The following is a 13,973-nucleotide window of genomic DNA, read 5'->3' on the forward strand; positions in this document are numbered from 1 at the left end:
CTGCAGCATTCCAGCTTGACAGCACACTCTTACTCCACATTGCTTAATTTTATCAAATGCAGGACTGGGTCAAAGCACTTCCAACTCCTTTTGTGTCACAGGTTTGACTTTTCTTGCAGCCCCTTTCTTGCAGCTGCTCTGGGAGCTGTGACAGAGGCTCAGGGCAGCTCAGACCCATCTGCTTTCCCCTGCCACTGCCGTCCCTGGCTGAGGAAATGTTTTGTTAACAGGACTCAGAGCAGCTTGAGCAAGCTGGGGAGTTTCTGTGGCTCTCCAGAGCAGATTTTCTGGAGTGGGAGACAGGGAATTGAGAACTGGAATTGAGAAATCAGCCCTAGCTGGGTCTGTGAGCAGCCCTGCTCGTGCCTCGGCTGCAGGAGAGGGCAGAATCTGACAAGGATTCCTGCCAGAAAGAAAAGGTTAATCATTAACCACCGACAAACACTGGGGGAAAACAATCACATTGCTTTGCTTAGCAGAACCACAGCACATTTTTGGCCAGAAATACAAAATGCTGTGGGTGCAAACTGCAGTTCCCTCAGAGGGGTCAGCTCTGCTCAGGGCCTGGGGACACTCATGATGAACAGAGAGCACCAGAATCCCAGAATCCAGGATGGTTTGGGTGGGAAGGGACCTTAAAGACCAACCCATCCTCCCTGTGCCATGGCAGGGACACCGTGCACTGTCCCAGGCTGCTCCGAGCCCCCGTGTCCAGCCTGGCCTTGGGCACTGCCAGGGATGGAAGTGTCCTGGGACATTCCTGAGGCAGCCACAGCTTCTCTGGGCACCCTGAGCCAGGGCCTGCCCACCCCATGAAGGGTACTAACATATATTATAGGGTGTATTATGTATTGTAATATATATAATATAATATAATATAATATAATATAATATAATATAATATAATATAATATAATGTTATATATATTATATAATATAGGGCACTATTATATATTATAGGGTGTATTATGTATTGTAATATATATAATATAATATAATACATAATATGATTGATATGATGTGATATGATATTATATATTATATTATATAGGGTACTATTATATATTATTGGGTGTATTATGTATTATAATATATATAATATATTATAATACATAATATAATGTAATATTATATTATATTATATTATGTTATGTTATGTTATATATTATATAATATAGGGTACTATTATATATTATAGGGTGTATTATGTATTACAATATATATAATATATTATAATACATAATTTAATGTAATATTATATTATATTATATTATATTTTATATCATAATATATAGTTTTATTATAATATATAATGAAATTATATATTATTATAACATATAATGAAATTATATATATATAAAATTATATATATAATTATATATATATATATATATATATATATATATATATATATATAAAATATATAGGGTGCAGGGTGTATTATGTATATCATACATCATTTTTCCATAGCACAGTGTCACACAGGGCTGGCTGGTGTGTGTTTGGTTTTTTGGGTTTTCTTCCCTGACTCTGCACTGCCCAAGCCTGTGCTCAGCACAAAGTGTGGGTAAAAACAACCCTGCACCTCAGGCTGCTCTGGGCTGACTCAAAAGCACTGAAAGGCCATGGGCCAAGTAAACAGCTTCCATGTGCATTTCCATTTTGGATAAATGGCTGGGTCACCCAGAGGACAAGGGCTGTGGATGGGAGCTGCAGAACAATGGGTTCTGATAATGCCAGCAAAAAAAAAAAAAAAAAAAAAAAAAGAAAAAAGAAAAAAAGTCCCCTGCATGCTGCAGCTGCAGAGGAATTCTAATAAATAAAGGAGAAATCCATCATACCAGCTATCCCTCAGCCCTGCAGACACCACAAAAGCAAACATTTGCTCTGCCCCAGGAGGGTGACTCACCATTCCTGAGGACTGCTTTGGCAAACAACTGACATCCAGCCCTACAAACCACTGGGTATCAAAATAATGATGTAGCAAAAAACCTGTGCCTGCATGCAGGTTTAATGGGAGGGAAAAAATAAAATCATTTTCACAAGTAACCCAGCATTTGCATGGCCAGACTCCCCCAGCTCCTAGAGCAGGTCCAGCAGCAGGAGCATCACCCCCCTGGCAATGGGCAGTTCCAGGCCCTTCCATTCATCCTTTTCTAGATTTCTTTGACTCTCAAAGTATGAAGGAAACAATATTTGAAGTAAACATCCCAGAGATGTGAAGATTCTATTCAGCACACCTTCCATGCCAGAGCATATCTTTATTTGTGGTGTAATAGCAATTTCACTGTCCTTCAAAGGATTATCCAGAGACAGCATCCTTACATCCTCATCCCCCAGCTCAGACAGGCAAATGTTCTAGAATTTTGTGCATAAATGGGTGCAATTATTTCTGACCTGGCTCAGTACAAGCTGACACCAACCATGATATTTATAGAATGTTTGGCTTGGGTGTTTCCATGGATCTACCACTGCTCTGGGCAACCTGTGACTGCCTCATCCTCATTTCCTTCCTTATATCTGGTCTGAGTCTGCTCTCCTTCACTTCAAGACCACTTTCCCTTCTCCTACAGCTGCAGGCCCTGCTAAAAGGCTCATCCCCATCTTTCTAGTGGCCTCTTGAAATAAAGGAAGGGGCTCTAAGGTGTCCCTGGAGCCCTCTCTGCTCCAGGCTGGTCTCCAGAGGAGCTCCAGCCCTTGGAGCATCTCTGTGGCCTCCTCTGGATCTGTTCCATGTCCTTGCTGTGCTGAGGGCTCCAGACCTGGATAATTTCCTTCCTCTCTCTGTTGGGTGCCTCTAATCTGTACCAGCCTCAGTAGACAATAAGATGTCACCTTCACATGGGAACTCCTTCTTTTGTGGCAGTCGTCATTCCTTGATATTACTACTCATGCATTTTGCTTCACTAATTCTAATCCCAACTGCTGATCCTGTCCATAAAAAATATATATTTTAAATCAGATCAGTATCTACCTGGAGAAATTCAGTGCTGCTGATAAAAGCTTGTGAGCAAAAATAAATGGCTGCCAAGGCCATAATCACAGTGAGATCACACCAGAGCTGACATTTATAAGCAGGTTTAAGAGCCAACTCCCCCACTTTCAGCTTCCTGATTTCTAACAATAAAAATCCACATTACACAGTACAACTTCACTCACCTTTCTCTCCACAGGCACCTTTTCCCCTCTCCTTTGAGCACACACCAGAGGGAGATCTACATGCAGAAGAACATGAATTTATACATCACCCAGAACACATCTCAGGCCATGCAGGAATTCCCACAGCAGTGCTGGGAGCTCTCCCAGTCCCAAGGAGCCCAGGGCATCACTGACAGCTCAGCACTGCTCCTGTGCCTCATGGCTGCATTCACCCCAAGGTTATCCAGTGATGATTTGCTGTGGGTTCCAGTGGAAATAACCCCCAGAGCACAGGGATCCACACCCACACCTGGACACACAGAGCAGGGCAGCACTGCTGTGAGTGAGGGAGGTTTCACTGTAGCTTCCCACACAAATCCTGAACTGGGCACCACTTCTGACAGAAAACTCATCACTGAGTGAGCACGGGCACAGTCCAGGGGCTGTGCATCCACAGAAGCCACATCCACAGAAACCATATCCACAGAAACCATATCCACACCTTTTCCAGGGTGCACCCAGTGAGGACCCTCCCAGCTCCCCTGAGTGCATCCAGAGGAGGCAACGAGGCTGGAGAGGGGCTGGGAACACAAACCCTGGAGAAAAGGAGACTCAGGGCTGCCCTCATCACTCTCTACAACTCCCTGAAAGGTGCCTGTGCTCACCTGGGGCTGGGCTCTTTCTCCAGGAACTGACAGAACCAGAGCACACAGCCTCAAGCTGCACCAAGGGAAATACAGGTTGGATATTAGGAAAAAGTTTTTCGCAGAAAGGGTGACAAAGTTCTGGAATGGCTGCCCAAGGAGGTGGTGGAGTCCCCATCCCTGGGTGTGTTTAACAAAGCCTGGATGTGGCACTGGGTGCCAGGGTTGAGTTGAGGTGTCAGAGAACAGGTTGGACTCGATGATCCTGAAGGTCTCTTCCAGTCTTGTGATTCTGTGATTTGGTGATTTGGTGATTCTGTGATTGGCGTTTCTGTGCTTTGGTGACTCTGTGATTCTGTGATTTGGTGTCTCTGTGATCCTGTGATTGGCGTTTCTGTGCTTTGGTGACTCTGTGATTCTGTGATTTGGTGATTTGGTGATTTGGTGTTTCTGTGATTTGGTGATTTGGTGACTCTGTGATTCTGTGATTTGGTGTTTCTGTGCTTTGGTGACTCTGTGATTCTGTGCTTTGCTGACTCTGTGATTTGGTGATTTGGTGATGCTGTGATTTGGTGTTTCTGTGCTTTGGTGATTCTGTGACTCTGTGATTCTGTGATTTGGTGATTTGGTGATTTGGTGTTTCTGTGATTTGGTGATTTGGTGACTCTGTGATTCTGTGCTTTGGTGACTGTGATTCTGTGATTTGGTGATTTGGTGATTTGGTGTTTCTGTGATTTGGTGATTTGGTGATTTGGTGATTCTGTGATCCTGTGCTTTGGTGACTCTGTGATTCTGTGATTTGGTGATTTGGTGATGCTGTGATTGGTGTTTCTGTGCTCACAGCCAGCCACAGGGCCCGGTTTCCACCCCACAAGCCCGGAGGAGCCCCGGGACGCGCAGGGAGCGTTTCTGGAGGCCTGGCTCCTGCTCAGAACAGAAACATTTCCCTTGGCTTGTGCGAGCTGCCGGGACAGAGCGAGGCTGGAGGAGCAGTTTCCCATTCCCCCTCCCATTACTCTTTTTGATTGGCACTTTAATGAGGGCGCCGGGGGTCGCCCCCCTGCCAGGGGGCCGGTTCATGCCCCGTTTATCTCACAGCCCATGTAAGACTAAAATAACACGCCAGGCTGCGTTTCACTGCCTTGTGATCCCCCAGCCCACCGTGATGGATTGAGTGACTGCAGCAAGCTGGCAGCTGAAGTGTGTTGTAACAGGATCTTTCTGTCAGCGCAGCACAATGGATTTGCTGATTCCCGGCCTTTTCCCGGCGTTTCCAAAGTTCATTTTCCAGGGGACTGCAAAGTGTTAATAAATAACACAGCAAAGGTTATGCCAAGCTTCCCTTCCCCTCAGCTGCCCCGCTGCTGACGCAGGAGGGGTGCAGTGCCAGCTCCAGCACTTGCACAAGAGCGGCCCTAAATCCACCCCAGAAAGGTTCTTAAGGTTCTCTGCTGCTCTTTTGGGGAGCTCGTTCTGCTAGGCCAACACAGTTGTCTTGATTTTTTTAAGATTTTTCTAAGCCTTCTGATGTTTACAGTCTTATAACAAACTTTCTCACACGCTTTATGTAAATAACTTATTGTTTTGCATTCTTTTATAGAAGAAATGTGATGGACTTTGTTGGTTTGTCCAGTGTCATTGGAGAGGTGGCACTGTCACCCTCCAATCCACTGTCACTTTTAGAAATCTATAAAAAATAAAAATATTAAAAAAAAAAAAAATTTTAAAATATATAAATATTGAACTCAGAAATTAAAAAACTCATTTATCTTGAAAGAGCAGCATGTCCATGTCATGTTACTTCGTGTCCTATAGTGACACAGGGCCTCTCCCCCAACCCAAAGGGAACAGGGCACAGCCCCAGGGCTCCCCAAGTCCTCTCCAGAAGAAAATTCCCTGGGGCTGAACTGCACAGGCTGCAGAATCAGAAAAATCCCACAGACCACCAGGGTATAGCAGAGGGGTACATGAGGGATAGACCATGTGATGGGAGAGGGGAAATAACAATCTAGGTGACATAACACACTCAGGACAAATTTCCAATCACCCAGTGCAAAACAACAACTCAATAAACCATTTAGTGCAATTCAACACTCAGGGATGTGCCCCCAACACCCTGGGTGATGCTGGCTGGGGGCATTTACAGATCACAAACGGGACAGGGCTGCTGTGGAGCTGCCTTGAGCTGTTTGATTTTCCAGCATCAGCCTCATTACATGGCTATGACAATGGGAAGGTGCCAGCAGCTCACATCCCAAGCAGCAGACACAGAACTTAATGTCATAACTTACTTTATAAGTTTTTTGACCAATCACACAAAGCAAAAGCACATTGACAGTAGTTCTATCCAATCACCATAAGCACAGGTACCTTTGGTTAAACAATGCTTGCTTATTTCAAATGCAATACCTGCTTGTGAGCCTTAAAACACAACGCATAGAGCTCCATTATTAACCTTCAACCTTCCTAATATCTTGCTAGATAAACTTTTCTGTAGCTTAGAGAGTTATTCTAGACAAGTGTTAATACACAGACCATTGTTCTATTTGTCCTTGCTTTTCTACAGTTTAAACAATTTTTCTGCTGACCAATCTCATGGCTGCTGCTTAGCTCTAATCACAGTCCTGCTGTCTCTGACTGAGGCTGCCTTTTGCAGCTTTCCCAAAACCCTCTGATTTTGTGGATTCCCACACCTGGGAAGCTCCCCTGGAGCTGCCACTGCTCCCTCTGCCTCCCTGTCCCAGCCCAGCTGGATCTGCCCCTACAGCCAGCCCTAAATGCTGCAGCCAAGACCCAAATGCTCCTGTGGGGAGAGGCAGACACTCACACCCCACCACAGGAGAGGGCACACTGGGCCCACAGGCAGAGCCTGGGAAATACCAGGGAAAAACGAGTGGGTGGGGAGGGAGCTCCAGGGACCAGGGGGAGGATGCTGGAAATCAGTAACAGTGATCTGAAGAACTGGTAACGATTATTAGATCTTTTTTTGGTATGAATCATCTCAGAGACTCATCATTTCAATGATGTCACTCAAGGGGCAGTAGAAAATACAGCAGAAGCCTTGACAGGGGTTTGGAGCCCCAGCATGATTGGCCAGGCTGGTCTGGGAAACTTCACCAGCACATCCAAAAGGGAGCAGGTTTTGTGGAGAATACACACTCTGACAGACCAGACAGGCAAATTTGTCTTTGGCAAGATTCTGATGTTACTTAGAGCTCTGATGAATCTGCCTGAACTGCTGGAGAAGGAGCAGCCTCTCTTATCTGATGACCTTGTCCTTGCCCTGTCCCCTCCCCAAGGGTGGAATTTGTATTTGAAGCTACAGGTTGTAAAATCAGCCAGGCAGAACCATCCTGAGGGAACAAACCCAAACCAGAACAACAACACAACAGGCAAACCAAGCAAAGAGAGAGAGTTTGAACAGAATCTGCTCTCTGGGTTCATCAAACCCACCCAGAGCTCCCAGCCTCGCAGGGGAAGGGCAGCAGAGGCGGTGCTGCCTTGTGCACACCTCAGCTCCTTTTACCTTCTTAAACAACTGCAGGAGAAGGAAAAACTCCTCAATCAACAACTGCAGGAGAAGGAAAAACTCCTCAATCAACAACCAGTAGCATCAGAAGGCTCAGGAATTCAAGAGTAACCACACCACAACCTCATCCCTTTCCACACCACACACCCCTGTTCCCAACCACGGCCATTTCTGCCAACATAAGACCCCTCCATCCCCCAGCCCATGCCTGCCTCTCACCTGTGGGCACATTACTGGATGCTGCCAGTGCTCCTTTGCAGCCAGGCCCCCAGACCTGGCAGTGGCTGAGGGGCTGGGTGTGAGCAGACATTTACAGGGAGTTCAAGAACTTCCCAGATCCATCCCTGTGTGTGGAACGGGGCAAAGCTGAAATGATTCCCTGCTCCAGGATGCTCTGAGCTTCCTGAAGTCAGGGATGATCTCCAGGCTGCTCTTCCCTTTTCAGACACAGCTCCCAGCATCCAGAAGTTCACTGCCAGAAGGAGCTTCTTAAGAGGGCTCTACAACAATTTTTTTTTTCCTTTTTGGACTTTTATGGCATTTAGGCACACACACAGAAAAATGCAGGGCTTGGCTCCTGGAAATACTGTGCATTAGAGAGCTGCTGTTGGCTTCAGACCTTCCTTACCTCTGATGAGAGAAAAGGGAAAAGGAAGATTAGAGAACCCTGGAGCTGCAATTTCAACACAGTGGTTTTCAACCCAAGATTGAAGCAGTACAAGGTCCTGCTCTCCAAGAGACCTGACAAACCAGAGGTATGGTTTAAGAAAAGATAAAAACCTTCAGGCCTCACCACTATGCACTGATTGTGACGGAGCAACTACTTAAACCCCAGGAACTTTAATTTGCTTGGAGCTTCCTGGGGAGGAGGGAGTGGAGCCCATGGGGATTTAGGGAAGGGTCAAGAGAAGAAGTCCAGCACTGGGTTCCACACATGCACCTGGAGCAGAGCCCATTTCCACAAGGTAATGGGAGCTTGAGCCAAGCACACCATGTAGAGTTATCAGTATCTATTATTAACCTAAAAAAAATTAACCTTAATGGTTAGCATAGTGCTCTGCTCTTACAACATCTGTCAGCAATTATTTGTATTTACTTGCACTGCAAATGCAGAAGAAAAGTCAGAGAAATAAACACCAGAATTCCCACCAGTCTTGTGTTTTCCCACAAAGAATCTCTAACCATGGCTGTTTAGACTCACATTTGTTCCTTGCCCTCTCCAGTAGATGTGCAAACCCAGAGCACTGGGAATATTCCTGTGTCTGCTCTGGGGTGCCCTGACCCCCAGGGCAGCACTGACTCTGACCCTCAGTCATGGAGAAAGTTTCCTAAACTCCAGAATAGACTGGAACCCACAAAAGTGTGAAATAGATTCTAGAGAGCAGTGCAGGTGTGTCACTGGGTGAGAAACTGAGGTTTTGGGGTTTTTAGTGTGTTGTGGATGGCAGCAAGATGGAGGGCACAGGGTGTTGTCCTGGGTTTCTTCTTCATGCTGCTTCTTCCTCCTTCTCCATGGGTTTGGGTGGCATTTTGTAATTGGGCAGAAAAGTCCCCATTTGCAGCTCTGTGGGATCAGTTATTGGGTTAAAAGGGGAAATAATCCAGGTGTCAGCTCTTAACTGGACAGTTTAGTCTGAAAAGCCCTTGTACCAAGAGATTGTGGCCATTTTGTGCCTTCTAATGAAAAGCTGCAGAACTCCCAGCAGTGAGACTGTTTCACTGATAAGAAATGATAAACACCTGAGTGTGAACATGAACTCCTGTCTCAGTGCCTTCAATGCAGACCCAGAGGATCCCACAGCTGGGACCCCCACAAGTATGGAATTTCTTGCCTCTGTGACCAGTAATCATCAGTCCTCATTCACCCTGCAGCAAGCAGGGACCAACCCCTCTGCAATTAGTAGTGTTCACTTCAGGGCTCTTATGACAGGAATCAGAGCTGTGATGTTCCTTAGATTCAGAACAGCTCCTGCTTTCCTGTCACCATTAGTTTGGATGTGACACACACACACACGGGATCAGGGTCCAAGAAGAAAAAAGTTTTTTATTCTGTGTGTTCTCCACTTATATACCCTTAACAAAGCAGGATCCTAAGTCATTAATTACATCCCAATAACTTATATATTCATTGGTGCAAAGCAATTAACATCAAAATAATTGGCAAAAGTTGTACAGAAATTTAATAAGGCACCCATACACATCTACTTATGCATGTAGTCTGACTTATAAAAATTTTCATGTCTCTTTCCTAATCTGTTTCTATGCTGAGGGCCTTGTCTTCTTCCTTGCTATGGATACACTCAAAACCATCAATTGTTATTTCTTCTATGAACTCAGCTCTGCTTGCAGGCCCCTCCACGCTCTCCCCTTGGCCAGAGGGAGCAGGGGGAGCAAGGGCAGTGCTCCAGTGGCACTCCACCTGTGCAAGGCAGGGTGAGGAACAGGTTAGCTGGGTGAAAAGTTCACTGCAAGCTGAGCTGTCTGTTTCTCTTGCTTAATTTATCCGATATTTGGCTAACCTTGCTCTGAACCCAGCCCCCAGACCCCCTTCCTCCCATCCCTCCCCACGGGCTGGTGTCAGCCAAAGGCACCGCCTGCGATTCCCTTCCCCTGACCCTGCTGAGGGGAGAGGGGGCTGGGACACAGGGCCAGGCACAGAGCACTGCCTCAGCACTGCTCACATCATCCTTATTTATGCTCCAAGCTGCAACCAGAGAAAACACAAAAGCCCCACAGTCAGCAGCATTGCCTGATGTGGTGTTCCAGCTTATCGGCCTCCCCAGGGCTGGGTGGCACCCCCTGCACCCCTCCCTGCTCCCTCTGCTCTCCTGAGGATGCAACACTTCCTAAAGGAGCTCAGGATGGATCCCTGACCCCCTGGCACACAGCTCCCCACATCCACAGCCTCCTCCATGCCAGTTACCCCACTGTGCCCATCCCCTCATTTCTGCTGCTCAAGATCCTCAGAAGGAACCTGACACATGAATTTAAATTTTGCAGTCGCCGCAGCGACACAGAACATGAGCAGGGAGACCCTAAAGGGCTTTTCTCACCCCAAATCCCGTGAAGTCAGTGGAGGAAAGGCTGGAGGGTATCAAGAGGTGCCACTGCTGCTCTTTGGTGAACAGGATTCCCTGATCTTGGTTGCATCCATCACTGAGCTCTGTGATTGACTTTCTCTCTCACCTGTTGGAACAATCCTGTTCCTTTTTACCCACCCATGGATAATTCCAGCAGTTTTGAAGAGGAGTTAAAATCCATAACAAAGTTTGCACAAAGGATTCCTTGTGTGGAAATTATATGTTTGTTTTTTGTTATATTTGCATCCCTGACCTTTATGCCTCCATAAGCTGCTCACTGTGCAGAATCCAGCCTGAATCCAGCCAGAACACGGCCAAGGTTTGCTCAGAAGCTGCTGTGCAGTTTCCCTTTCCCTGGCAATCCACAGCTCCCACCCATCCTGCCCCAGTGCCCAGGAAATGCCCCAGAGCCCCTGGGGTGCAGGGCAGTGCTCGGTGCCCCCCAGCTCCTCCTGGCTCCCCACGTCAGAGCCCAGAGCTGCTGATGCCAACTGCTGGGGCAGCTGAGGGAACACGAGCTCCTGGCAGGCTCCCCTTGCTCTCCTGCTGTGCTCAGGACTGTCCCAACACTCCTCAGGGCAGCACAAAGTGCATTTGACAGGCACAGCCTCAGAGCAAGGCACAAACCAAACCTGCTGAGCTGTTTAACCTCAGGCTCCCCAGGATCCACACTTCCCTTCCCACCTCCCTGCCTCTGTCAGAGGTGACTTTTGGGATGTGCCTAAGGTTCTGTGAATGCAGCAGAACAAATGTTCCCTGTTAATCTTAACTTTATCATTTGTGACCTGACAAAAGAACCTCAGAGCTGCGTTATGGCTTTGATACACCTGAGTTGCCTCAGGTCCAGGAGAGACTCTCACAGACAACAACTTCTCCTTCTTTCTTCTTTCTTCTTCTTCTTTCTTCTTCTTCTTCTTCTTCTTCTTCTTCTTCTTCTTCTTCTTCTTCTTCTTCTTCTTCTTCTCCTTCTTTATTCTTTCTTCTTCTTTCTTCTCCTTTTCTTCTTCTTCTCCTTCTTTATTCTTTCTTCTTCTTCTTCTTCTTCTTTCTTCTTTCTTCTTCTTCTTTCTTCTCCTTCTTTTCGTCTTCTTCTTCTTCTTCTTCTTCTTATTTAATTTTTATTATTTCTATTAATTTTTATTATTATTCTAGTATTAATTCTATTTGGTTTAATTTTTATTATTATTATTAATTTATTATTTTTATTATTTTCTTGTTTTTATTATTATTTTATGGTCAATTTATTCTTTTAATTATTATTTTATTATTTCTATTATTATCTTATTATTAATTTTATTATTTTATTAATTTTATTGTTAATTTTAATATTATTTATATTATTTTAAAATTATTTTTATTATTTTTACAGTCTGTATCATCAGAGTGCCCAAATCTCCATTACAGTGTGTCTGAACACGCAGAGTTTTTATTATTTTTATTGTTAATTTTAATATTATTTATATTATTTTAAAATTATTTTTATTATTTTTACAGTCTGTATCATCAGAGTGCCCAAATCTCCATTACAGTGTGTCTGAACACGCAGAGTTCCTGTCCCACTCGCAGGGAGGGCAGGAACAGTCTGACAGCTTTTACAAGAAGTGAAAATTCCTTGTGGTGTAAGAACAATATTAAACTTGTTTCTCTAGGTCAGCAGATGACCTTGCCTTGGCTCACGGCTCCGTTTCTGTGCAAGCAGTGAAGTCTGGCCTGGTTCTGATGTGGGCACTAATTCAGTGACACCGTCCATCCCAAACTTCACCACTCCCACACCAAGCAGCAAAATACCAGTTTACAAAGAGTAACTTGAAATAAGAAAACCCAGGCTGTCACAAAGCATCCGATCCACCCTGCCCATCTAATGCTCTGTGATTTCAAGGCATGAAAGTTGCTGAGAAGAGACAAATAAAGTTGTCAGGAAGATATGAAACTTCCAACTGCTGCATAAATAAACTGAGGACACACAAAAGCTCCTCACCCACATGGCATCACTCCCCTGGTCCTGTATTCCTCAGCACAGGTACTCACCACTGCCCCAACAGAATTAATCCATAAAATAACTAACAATGTATAATTTCCATACAAGGAATCCTTTGTGCAAACTTTGTTATGGATTTTAACTCTTCACAACTGCTGGAATTAGTCATGGGTGGGAAAAAAGGAACAGGATTGTTCCAACAGGTGAAAGTCAATCACAGGCTCAGTGCCACAGATCCCTGTTTGCTGCTTCCAGCCACGGCACAGAAAAGCAAAAACACTTCAAAAGATGCCATACCAGCTTAATTAAAGACAAGCTGAATGCAATGGAGCTCAAATTGTTTACAGGTGCAGCTTAAGAATCACCTAGTTTGAAAAAAGGACTGCACATAGTGGATGGAGCCATTTTAATAATTCAGCCCAAGACCCCAGAGTTTGGTCATTACAGAAAAGAGCTTGTGAAAACCTGGAGAGAAACAACTTTCACTTTAAAAATACAGGAAGGCAATTAACAGGTCAAGCTTCAAAGCTGTGTCCTCTTCTCCATGCATCCAACTTAGAGGCTTCTGTTTGTGAGGAAAAATCCCAAACAAAACCAAGAAAAAAAACCACAACAAACATGCAAACCCCAAAACCCCCATCCCCTGCTCCCAAAAAACCATCCCAGAGCATAAAAATGTAAGATGGCAGTAAAGGGTGAATTGGGAATTGACCCTTCCAGCCTCTCAGGCAGATTCAAATTCCTGAGGCTCCTGAGGCAGAGTTTTGCCCCCATGACTGCAGCCAGACCCTCACAGACCCAGTGCTCCCCTCCAGGGCATCTCCCCAGGGGCTGCTGCTGCCAGAGCAGGCTCAGACACAGCCCCTGCAACCCCAGGGACTCTGTGACAGCAGGAGATGATTAAAACAAAGGAATTGAGTGAGATGGTGCTGATAATGCCAAAGGTGTGGCTTCAATCCCTGTGCAGGCCATTCAAGAGTTGGACTCAATGGAAGATCCCCTTTGGAGAGTCTATTCCAATCCAGAAGAATCTGGGATTCTAAATTGAAGCCAAGGACAGGGAAACCCATGACCCTGGCAGCCTTTGATGGGCTGGTAAGGATCACTTGGGGTCCTGGGGTTTTGCCATGACCTCCCCTTCCCACAGCCCTGAGAGGATCCACTCCAGCCCCAGTGCAGGCCTGGGATGCAGAATCCCAGGAGAGAAATGTCTGTGTGTCCAACATGAGAGCAGGGTGGCTGTGGAGCCAGCCAGGGGCTGCTGCTGCAAGGCAGGGACTGCTGTGGGTGAAAAACAAGGATTGTTGTGGATGACAAACAAGGATGGTTGTGGATGACAAACAAGGATTGTTGTGGATGACAAACAAGGATTGTTGTTGATAACACACAAGGATGGTTGTTGATAACATACAAGGATTGTTGTTGATAACACACAAGGATGGTTGTTGATGACACACAAGGATGGTTGTTGATAACACACAGGGATTGTTGTGGATGACAAACAGGGATTGTTGTAAGGATGGTTGTTGATAACACGCCCTGAGGAAGAACAAGATGTGCCCGTGGGGAGGAAGGGCAGCACTTTCCTGGGACAAACATCCTTG

This window comes from Agelaius tricolor, unplaced genomic scaffold (genome assembly GCF_023055355.1).
Source record: "Agelaius tricolor isolate 1412-34295 unplaced genomic scaffold, bAgeTri1.0.p SCAF_28, whole genome shotgun sequence".
NCBI classification, from domain to species: domain Eukaryota; kingdom Metazoa; phylum Chordata; class Aves; order Passeriformes; family Icteridae; genus Agelaius; species Agelaius tricolor.